Source organism: Bos javanicus, chromosome 3 (genome assembly GCF_032452875.1).
Source record: "Bos javanicus breed banteng chromosome 3, ARS-OSU_banteng_1.0, whole genome shotgun sequence".
NCBI classification, from domain to species: Eukaryota; Metazoa; Chordata; class Mammalia; order Artiodactyla; family Bovidae; genus Bos; species Bos javanicus.
Window position 1 is genome coordinate 116812629 of NC_083870.1, and position 9780 is coordinate 116822408.

A 9780-nucleotide genomic window follows, 5' to 3' on the forward strand; every position below is an offset into this window, starting at 1 on the left:
AGACGACATAGTAAAACTAGCGAAAACTGAGAACAAAATATTAAAAGCACGAGGGTCAGGGGAGGGAGGACTTTCTCTTCAAAGAAGCAACAGTAAAGCCAGGGGACGATGAATGGCATTTTTAAGTGTCAAATCATAACTGCTGTTACAAGAGACACTTGTGAAACTTTCAGTCTTCTGTGTTGTTAAATTTTAAAACGGGGGAAAGGTACACCGATGACACACTAGAAGAAGCTGGCGCAGCTTCAGTGGTGTTGGAAGGGGACTTGAAGCCCAGAAGCCTTATTAGACACAGAGGTGGAGTTTTTTGTGGAAAAGGTTGCATCAGGTTCCTATTGCTGTGGTAGCAAATTACCGTACACTTGAGGGCTTAAAGCCACAGGGTTTACCCTCTTACGGTTCCACAGCTCAGAAACCGGAGCTGGTCTCCTGTGCTACCCTCAGCTGTCAGCAGGCTGCATTCCTCGGAGGCCATTAGGGACACTCTCTTGGCCCGTGGCAGCTCCCAGAGACTGCCTGCCTCCCCTGGCTCATGGCCCTCTTCCTGTGTCTTCACGGCCAGCAGTGTCGGGCTGAGTCCTTCACACTGCCCCCTCAGGTCCTCTTTCCTGCCCTCTTCCATTTTGAAGGGTCCCTGTGGTTACATTGGTCCCACCTGGAATTCCAGGATAATCTAGTTTTAAATAGGATGATTCAGTTCAGTTCAGTCGCTCAGTTGTGTCCGACCCTTTGTGACCCCACGGACCGCAGCACACCAGGCCTCCCTGTCCATCACCAACTCCTGGAGCTTGCTCAAACTCACATCACCTTCATTTTATCTGCTATCTTAATTTCTCTTTCCCACGGTCCCAGGAGTTAGGGTATGGACATCTTTAGGAGACCATTTTCCTACTACAGCTGTTAAGTCCAACGGGCAATGGAAATATGTAATTCTAAATGTGTAAGTAACTCCAGTCAAGCAAAATGGACAACTGAGAGTCCTCTGCAGTCACGGTGTGAGGAGCACTGTGCTAGCAGATATCTAAACAGTGCAGAGCCTCTCTCATTAACACAGCAAGGCACTGGAATGGCAGTACCTTGTGAGTAGCAGACAGCCCAGGGGAACCAAACAGAGAGATGAGAAATAGACCCAAATGAATACCGGATAAAGGTGGCATCTCAGATCACCGGGGTAAAAGTAGGCTTTGTACTAAATGGTTCTGGGAAGATTGGTTAGCCACTGGAAAAGCCAAAAGTCCATTAGAATAAAGTTGGAATAGATCAGGGATCTTGATGTCAAACAATGAAAGCGCACCAGTCCTAGAAGAAAAAATGGAGGAATTCCTCTTCCACCTGGGCAAACGAAAGGCTCCTGTGGCTCAAAATTCTGATTAAAGAAAAGAACAATCAGTTTGACGGAAAACAAAACATTTGCATGGCCAAAAATAAACCCAGTGTCTGAGAACTGAGAAAAAATATTTACAACATAAAGAGCTAGTAGTATTCCTAATACAAAAATTGAGGGAATTTAAAGAAAAAAAATGACAAAAGATACGAACACACAACTCACAAAAAAATTACAAAAGTGGCTCTTAAACATGGATAGATGTTCAACTTTATAATGAGATGCAAATTAGAACAGTGCACTTAACCCATGCAGTTGACAAAAACTAAGAGTACAGCATTGCATTCTGGTGCAAAACTGGGAAATTGGTTCTCATGCTTTGCTGGTGGGAATTCACGTTGGAAGTTTTTACAGAGAAGGATTTGGCAATAGCTAAGGATTGCATATGCATTGATGAGCTTTTTGTTGCCGGAACTAATTTTTAGGAATTCACCCTGAGGTTTCAACTCCCACAATATAAATACACACACACACACTGCGTTATTTATTGCAACACTGTTTCTGACTGTAAAGTGTTTGGAAACACCCTGACTGCGCACACATGCATAGACGGTGGCGTTTCCGTTTGAAGGAGCGCTACCTGTCTCCAATCAAGGGTAGTCACAGTCACTGAGGTGGAGTGATTTTCAGATATGTCGTTAAAGAAAGAAGCAAAGCCATAAAAATGTCTAGAGTCTGCAGTATTTTGTGTGAGAGACGAGTAAATACACATACATTTGCTCATCGCTGGGAAATACACAGAAAGCAAACAAGGAAAGTAATGGAGTTGTTTGCTTTCAGGGTATGGGAAGGACTGAGGTGGAGAGGACTGAAAAAAGGGAAATTAGGGTCAGTTCTCTATCATACAGTTCTCACTTCTGGAATTATTTTAACACATTATTTCACACATTCAAAGAAATAAATGATGATTGGGGGCAGGTGGCGTGTAGAGGAGGAGTGACCCACTCTTGTATTTCAAATAAATAACTTCCCTGAAGGTAAGGGATATAACGCAAGTAAATTTTGAACATACTATTTAGATGATAGGTCCAGAGGTTAAAGACAAAAAGAACTTTAAACATACACTGAACTCCAGTTAATGGTTTTCTTTGTTGCAAAAGTGAAGTCTAATCATTCTAAAACTACTTTCTGTGTATTCTGCTGCTGCTAAGTCACTTCAGTCGTGTCCAACTCTGTGCGACCCCATGGACTGCAACCTACCAGGCTTCTCCGTCCATGGGATTCTCCAGGCAAGAACACTGGAGTGGGTTGCCATTTCCTTCTCCATTCTGTGTATTCTAGGACTGAACAAATAAATGTAGATAATGGGATCCAGGTTTTCCACTGTTAGAGGAGTTACAGTTCTAGAAAAGAGGAAGCATTATTAGACTGAGTCTGAGGTGCTGGACTAGACTAGAGACCTTGCATAATAAGCTCCTGGCTTTTAAGATGGCTGGGTGGGTAGATGGGTGGATGGATGGTAGACGGTTGGATGGATGAGTGCATGGTCGATGATGGGTGTGTGCATGGATAGAAGGGACATAAGTATATCTCAAGTATATCTCCCAGTTCCATCCACTGAGAGACACGGCTCTGTCCACGGTAGAGCAGTGGCACCTGTCCTCAGGTCACCGCCTCCTGAAGCACCTCCACTAAAGGGAATGGGGACTTCCACTTTCCTGTGTCTTTCTGATACAAAACCAAGAATGTTTGAAAAACTGTCAGAAAGAAACTAACGGGGCGCGACAACTAAATGCAGCACTGTAATAAAGTGTATCACAGAGCACATCCCGGGAAGTGATGAAATCTGAGTAGACTACGGATTACATCAGGAGTTGGCAAACTACAGCCTGCAGCCAAGACCAGGCCACCGACCGTTGCCGTAAATAAAACTCTTACAGGCACATAGACGCCCCCACTCGTGTGTACAGCCTGTGACTGCTTTCACAGGACAGCAAAATGAGTAGTTGAGACAGACACTTGTGTCCTGGGAAGGCTAAAATATATATTGTCTGGGCCTCTATATTAAAGTCCCAAATTTCAGATAATTTTGTTTCAACGTTAATTTTCCTAATTTTGTTGATCCTACTATAGTTACAGAAGAGAGCATCCTTGTTTTCAGAAAAAATAAACTAACTTAGAAAATGAAATAATTAGAAACATGGTGTATGTACACATATATACATACATATATATGTATGTGGTGGACGGTGACTGCAGCCACGAAATTAAAAGATGTTTGCTCCTTGGATGAAAAGCTATGACAAGCTTAGAAAGCATATTAAAAAGCAGAGACCACTTTAATCAACAAAGTTCCATATAGTCAAAACTGTGGCTTTTCCAGTAGTCATGTATGGATGTGAAAGTCAGACCATAGAGAAGGCTGAGCTCCAAAGAATTGATGCTTTTGAATTATGGTGCTAGAGAAGACTTGAGAGTCCCTTGGACTGTAAGGAGATCAAACCAGTCAATCTTAAAGGAAATCAACGCTGAATATTCATTGGAAGGACTGATGATGAAGCTGAAACTCTAATACTTTGGCCACCTGATGTAAAGAGCCAGCTCACCTGAAAAGACCCTGATGCTGGAAAAGATTGAGAGCAGGAGGAGAAGGAGGCCGCAGAGGATGAGATGACTAGACAGCATCACTGAATCAATGGACATAAATTTGAGCAAAATCTGGGAGATAGTGGAAGACAGAGGACCCTGGTGTGCTGCGGTCCAGGGGATCGTAAAGAGTCGGACACAACTTAGCAACTGAACAACAAGACATAGTTTACATATATGTGTGCTTGTCAGTAACAAATATTAGAGCTACTTTTGTAGTGAACATTGAATTCTCAGAAGTTCTCTGTCACCAAGGCTGACAGAGCCCTCCACAGAGCACCATTCCTGAGAGAAAGCAAATAACCCATTGGTGGCAAGTTGATCATCTTGGCCCTTTCCACCCTGTGTCATCCTTATTGGAAGTGGCATCTAGTCCAGGTGTGGTTTGCCTTCCACACTGATGGCATCATCTTCTTCATCACCTCCCAAGAACATCTAAACATCATTCCACATGGTCCATTGATTTTAAGCCTTTCCATTGATCCTAAATCCTGGCCTAAAAACACCCAGCCTAACAGAATGGTGACGTCCCAATGGTGACGTGCTGCTCAAGGTTCAGCAGATCCCAGCTTCAGGACAGCTTCCCTCCAAAATGTGGAGCATTTGCTGAACCAAACCATAGCCATCAGGAAACTGTCCTCAACAGCAAGAAGACGGCCATGAGAACAGAGCATCATTGGATCATTAGATACCCTCCCCATAATGCCAAGAGGTCTATTTACAGAGGTTATGCTTTGCACCTAAGGTTGTAAGAACAGCCTTCATTCTCTGGTTTCTACAGATTAAGCCCTGAATAATGAGCCACTAACAACCGCTTCTTGGCTTTTTGTCTAAAATAAAGTGTAGTATTGGGGCTTCACAGATGGCACAGTGGTAAAGAATCTGCCTGCCAGTGCAGGAGATAGGAGAGAAGCAGGTTCTAATCCCCGGATCAGGAATATCCCCTGGAGTACGAAGTGGCAACCCACTGTAGTATTGATGCTTTTGAACTGTGATGTTGGAGAAGACTCTTGCAAGTCCCTTGGACTGCAAGGAGATCCAACCAGTCCATCCTAAAGGAAATCAGTCCTGAATATTCACTGGATGGACTGATGCTGAAACTGAAGCTCCAATACTTTGGACACCTGATGTGAAGAACTGATTCCTTAGAAAAGATTATCCTGATGCTGGGAAAGATTGAAGGCAGGAGGAGAAGGGGACGGCAGAGGATGAGATGGTTGGGTGGCATCACCAACTCAATGGACTTGAGTTTGAGCAAGCTCTGGGAGTTGGTGATGGACAGGGAAGCCTGGCGTGCTGCAGTCCATGGGGTTGCAAAGAGTCAGACAGGACTGAGTGACTGAACTGAACTGAACTAGTATTCTTGCTTGGGAAATCCCATGGACAGAGGATCCTGGTGGCTATAGTCCACAGGGTCACAAAGTGTTGGACACAGTTGAGCGACTGAGCCCCACAATCCACAACTGATAAGGGCCCGGCTGCTTCACAGTGCTGTGAAGTCAGATACATTCCCTGGGAGAGCCCAGTGAGAGCTGCCTCAGCTTAGTAAAGAGACTGCCCAGCGAGATAGCAGCAGTCATTTTCCAAATGGATACATAATCCTCAATACTTGTTGTAGGAGGAATCTTTTTGAAGAAGATCTGTAAGACATGAGAAGATGAGCTGGGGTGATGATTGTCTTCAGATATTGGACCCAATATCCCAAGAGTCAGACACGACTAAGCAAAGGAGAACTTTCAAACTGTCTAGACCAGCCCTATGCAATAGAAATAGAAGTTGCATCCGTACGTAATATTAAATTTTCTAGTAGCCACTGTAAAAAATAAAGTGACAAAGGAAAACATGAAATTAATTGTAGCATTTTATTCAGCCCAATCCAAAATGTTATCGGTTCGACCATGTCATCAGTATCAAACATATTAATGAGATATTATTTTACATTCTTGTTTTCCATACCAAGTCTCTGAAATCCTGGGTGGAGTTTATCCTCCCAGCCCAGCTCACTCTGAACCTTCTTCTGGGTGTTCACCAGCCACCTGTGCCGAGCGCATACTACACAGCAGCGGTCTGCACTGTCTCAGAGACCAGAGAATCCTGTCCACCAGGTATCCTTGGTACAAAGTTAAAGTAGCTGCTTGTTCAGGATGTTTGGAGGGAATATTCACACGCAGGTTATGTCAGGGACAGTTTCCTGGTCTCCCTCTTACCTCATATCCTCTTCGTGTAGCAAAAGGAAGAACAGAATCCCACCCACTAGCAATCCCACCACCCAAATGATGGCAGAGAAGGCTGATACGCCTTCTGGAAAAGACTATCAGTTTTCCCGGAGTCTCCTAGCTCTCAGTAAGTTGGGGGATCTTTTAAAAACAACGTGCAGTCAACTCTGCTTTGAAAAGCAGAAAAACAAAACCGTCTATTGACTCTTGGCAGCTCACGACTTGGAGTAAATACATCAACCCTTGAACAACACGTGTTTGAACTGCACAAGTCTACTTATGGGCAGACTTTTGTCAATACATAGATTGGAAATTTTTTTATTGCAGGTGAATCACATTGCCTTGAAATGTTGATAAGATAAAATTATAAATGCATATATATATATATATAGTTTGTCCTTATATAGGAATAAGGTAAGTGATGTTTAATATAAAAGTAGTAATAGGTTACTTATTATTTTATGTCTGTGCTTTCAAAGAATGACATCAGTGTTCGGTATGTCTCCTAATTAGAGAAACTGGGTGTTGGTCTGTCATCACAGGTAACTGGTTTTTTTTTAATGTGATAATATTTCCAATGCTGTATTATGAACATGACTGTAATACTCTGCTATAAAAATTGTATAATGATGTGTTCATTTTTGATGTCTAGTGTTAGTAACATGTGCAACATCTGCAGTGTTTTGTGTCATATTAGACAGTATTGTGGAGAAGGCAGTGGCACCCCACTCCAGTACTCTTGCCTGGAAAATCCCATGGACGGAGGAGCCTGGTGGGCTGCAGTCCATGGGGTCGCTAAGAGTCGGACACGACTGAGCAACTTCACTTTCACTTTTCACTTTTCTGCATTGGAGAAGGAAATGGCAACCCACTCCAGTGTTCTTGCCTAGAGAATCCCAGGGACGGGGAGCCTGGTGGGCTGCCGTCTACGGGGTTGCACAGAGTCGGACACGACTGATGCGACTTAGCAGCAGACAGTATTGATGTAGATACTGACAGACATACAGTACATCTTGTAAACAGATGACATAAGCATATGGTATTGATAAACACAATACCACATTGTAAATATGGTGGTATGATTTTCTTATGATTTTGATTTTCTTATGATTTTCTTATGATTTTCTTAATAACATTTTCTTCTCTCCATTGGAAATATGTACGTAATATATTCATACAAAATATGTATTAACTCTTTATGTTAATACGTAAGGCTTCCAGGACTTCCCTGATGCCACAGTGGATAAGAACCCACCTGCCAGTGCAGGGGACACAGGCTTGATCCCTGGTCCAGGAAGATTCCACAGGCTGCAGGGCAACTAAGCCCGTGGGCCACAGCTACTGAAGCCCACGAGTCCTGGGGCCCAGGCTCTGCAACAGAGAAACCACTGCAACGGGAGGCTCGCACACGGCAACTAGAGAAAGCTCAAGCAGCAGCGAAGACCCAGTGCAGCCATACATAAATGAGACTTCAGGGCAACGGTAGGTAGGAGTCATTAACTCGAGAAAATCAAAAGTTATCCATGGATTTTCCGCTGCATGGGCGGCTGACACCTCTAATCCCCAGGTTGTTCAAGGATCAGCTGTGCCTCGTTTTCAACAAATGCTGTGCCCTGTGTATCCCCTCATGAGAACCATGATAACACTGCAATTTGAGGACAATGGAGGCTTGCTTTTGTCATGAAGTTGATAATCTTGAGTAATCCCATCGTTTTTTAAGGTTCAGCAAAGTAATAAACACCCCTGATTTTGTTGCTCCTCTAAGGAAAGGAAGTTTGCAGGACACAGTGGAAAAGTCAGTATCATTCGGTTTAAATATGTCAAGACAAGCTAAAATCAGGGTGGACGTTCTGTTGATTTAAGTGATCAGTGACATTCTCCTGGATCAGTTGAGATGGTGGGAAACCAGTTCTTCGGACATTTCTTCAAGAAATGAGTGAACTTCACTGCTCCCGTGTATACACCCTGGATGTGAGTCACGGGATCGCTCCTGGGTGGAGCTGCAGGCAAAGGTTTCACTCTGAATAAAAGAGGAACCAAGCCATTTTCCGCTGGTGAATCACATGATGGGAGGAATTGCCAAAAACCAGTTTTGACTTAATAACATCTTCCTCATCGTATACTCGTGCCTAGATCATAGGAGGAGCCAATGCAGGACAGCCAGCCAGATGCCCCACACATAATACTCTTATGGTGACAGAAACTGATTCACAAGCGTCCCATGTTAGTTAAATAGCAGCTTGAAAAAGGAATAGGTTGTTTGTGAGGTTGGATGATGAGTGATGTCAAAGAAGAAAGGGCCAAGAAGTTGCACATCCAGCTGGCAGCCTGAAGACTACTGGACGCCTTCTGTAAAATCTAAATTTCCAGCAAACTGCTACACGGGTTTCTGAGCCCACATTCCCCTAAAACACAAAGAAGGTGGGTGGAAATACGGGGCTGTCCTCGGGGGCTTTCGTCTTGCCCGAAACACTTTAATCAGGATGCAGCTCAGAAGGTCAGGAGGCTTCTGTCTCCAGCCACGTCTTCCGGGGTCCACGCCGTCTCTGCTCAGTGCCTGTGTGGATACCATCTGATGCCTGTGTGCCCAGAGCTGCTGCTGCCAGCGGGATCCTGTGCGGGGGGAGCGTTTCTTCACATCCAGCCACGCCCCTTGCAGGGCAGCTTCGGGTGCCAGCCAGGAAAACCAAACACTCAGGGTCCACACTGCACACTCTGAAGCCCACGGTTTAGCCAGAGCCGGACGTCTGCTTGATTCTTACCCAGCACTGTCCCTCAGCTTTCCGTTTGAAAACCGCTGTTGTAGTTCACTTGATGGGCAGGGTCATTCCTGTGCATCCAGGCTTTGGATTCCAGGTCACTCACTGTAAAGACAAGCTAAAACCAGGGTAGAGGTTCTGTTGATTTAAGTGATCAGTGATGGAAACACAGTCTGAAAACAGTCTCAGTAGAGAAATAAATCTTTCCTAAAGGAGACAGTGCCATTACTAGATATTTTTGACAAATAGGAGTTGTGTTTTCTTAGTTTTTAACATTTTTGATTAACCCATGAGATATCAGTCCTTTTGTCATAGGAGTGGAATGGGTGAGTTTACTAAGACTTGGCAAGACAGAAAATTGTGGTGAATTTGGAAGCAAATTCCTAATAATTGGGGGAAAAAATCAAAAGACCTAGCCAAGGCATATTTCTTGGGGTCGGGGGGAGCGGTTGTCACATACTTGTAATTCATCAGTTCAGAAGACCAAATCCAATTGTAGGCTAAGTTTTAAAATTAAATAATAAAAAATAATAATACTTAAATATTATAAATTTTGGTTAAAAATGAAATAAATTTAAAATAAAAAATTTTAATAAAATAGACAAAACCTAACTGAATAATCCTGGATGTTTACTAAAAGAGGTCACCTGCAGGGTCAGCACAGGGAGGTCCAGCTTGGGGTTGAAGGAGGACATGCTCTCCCCACCCCCAGGAGGAATTGTAGAGGCGGTGGCTGCAGCTCCAGTCCCGGTCAGGTCTCAGCACCACCGGGCTGAGCCCGGCCGTGCACGTGTAGCATCGGCCCTGCACATTCAGGGGTGTGCCCTGCCCTTAA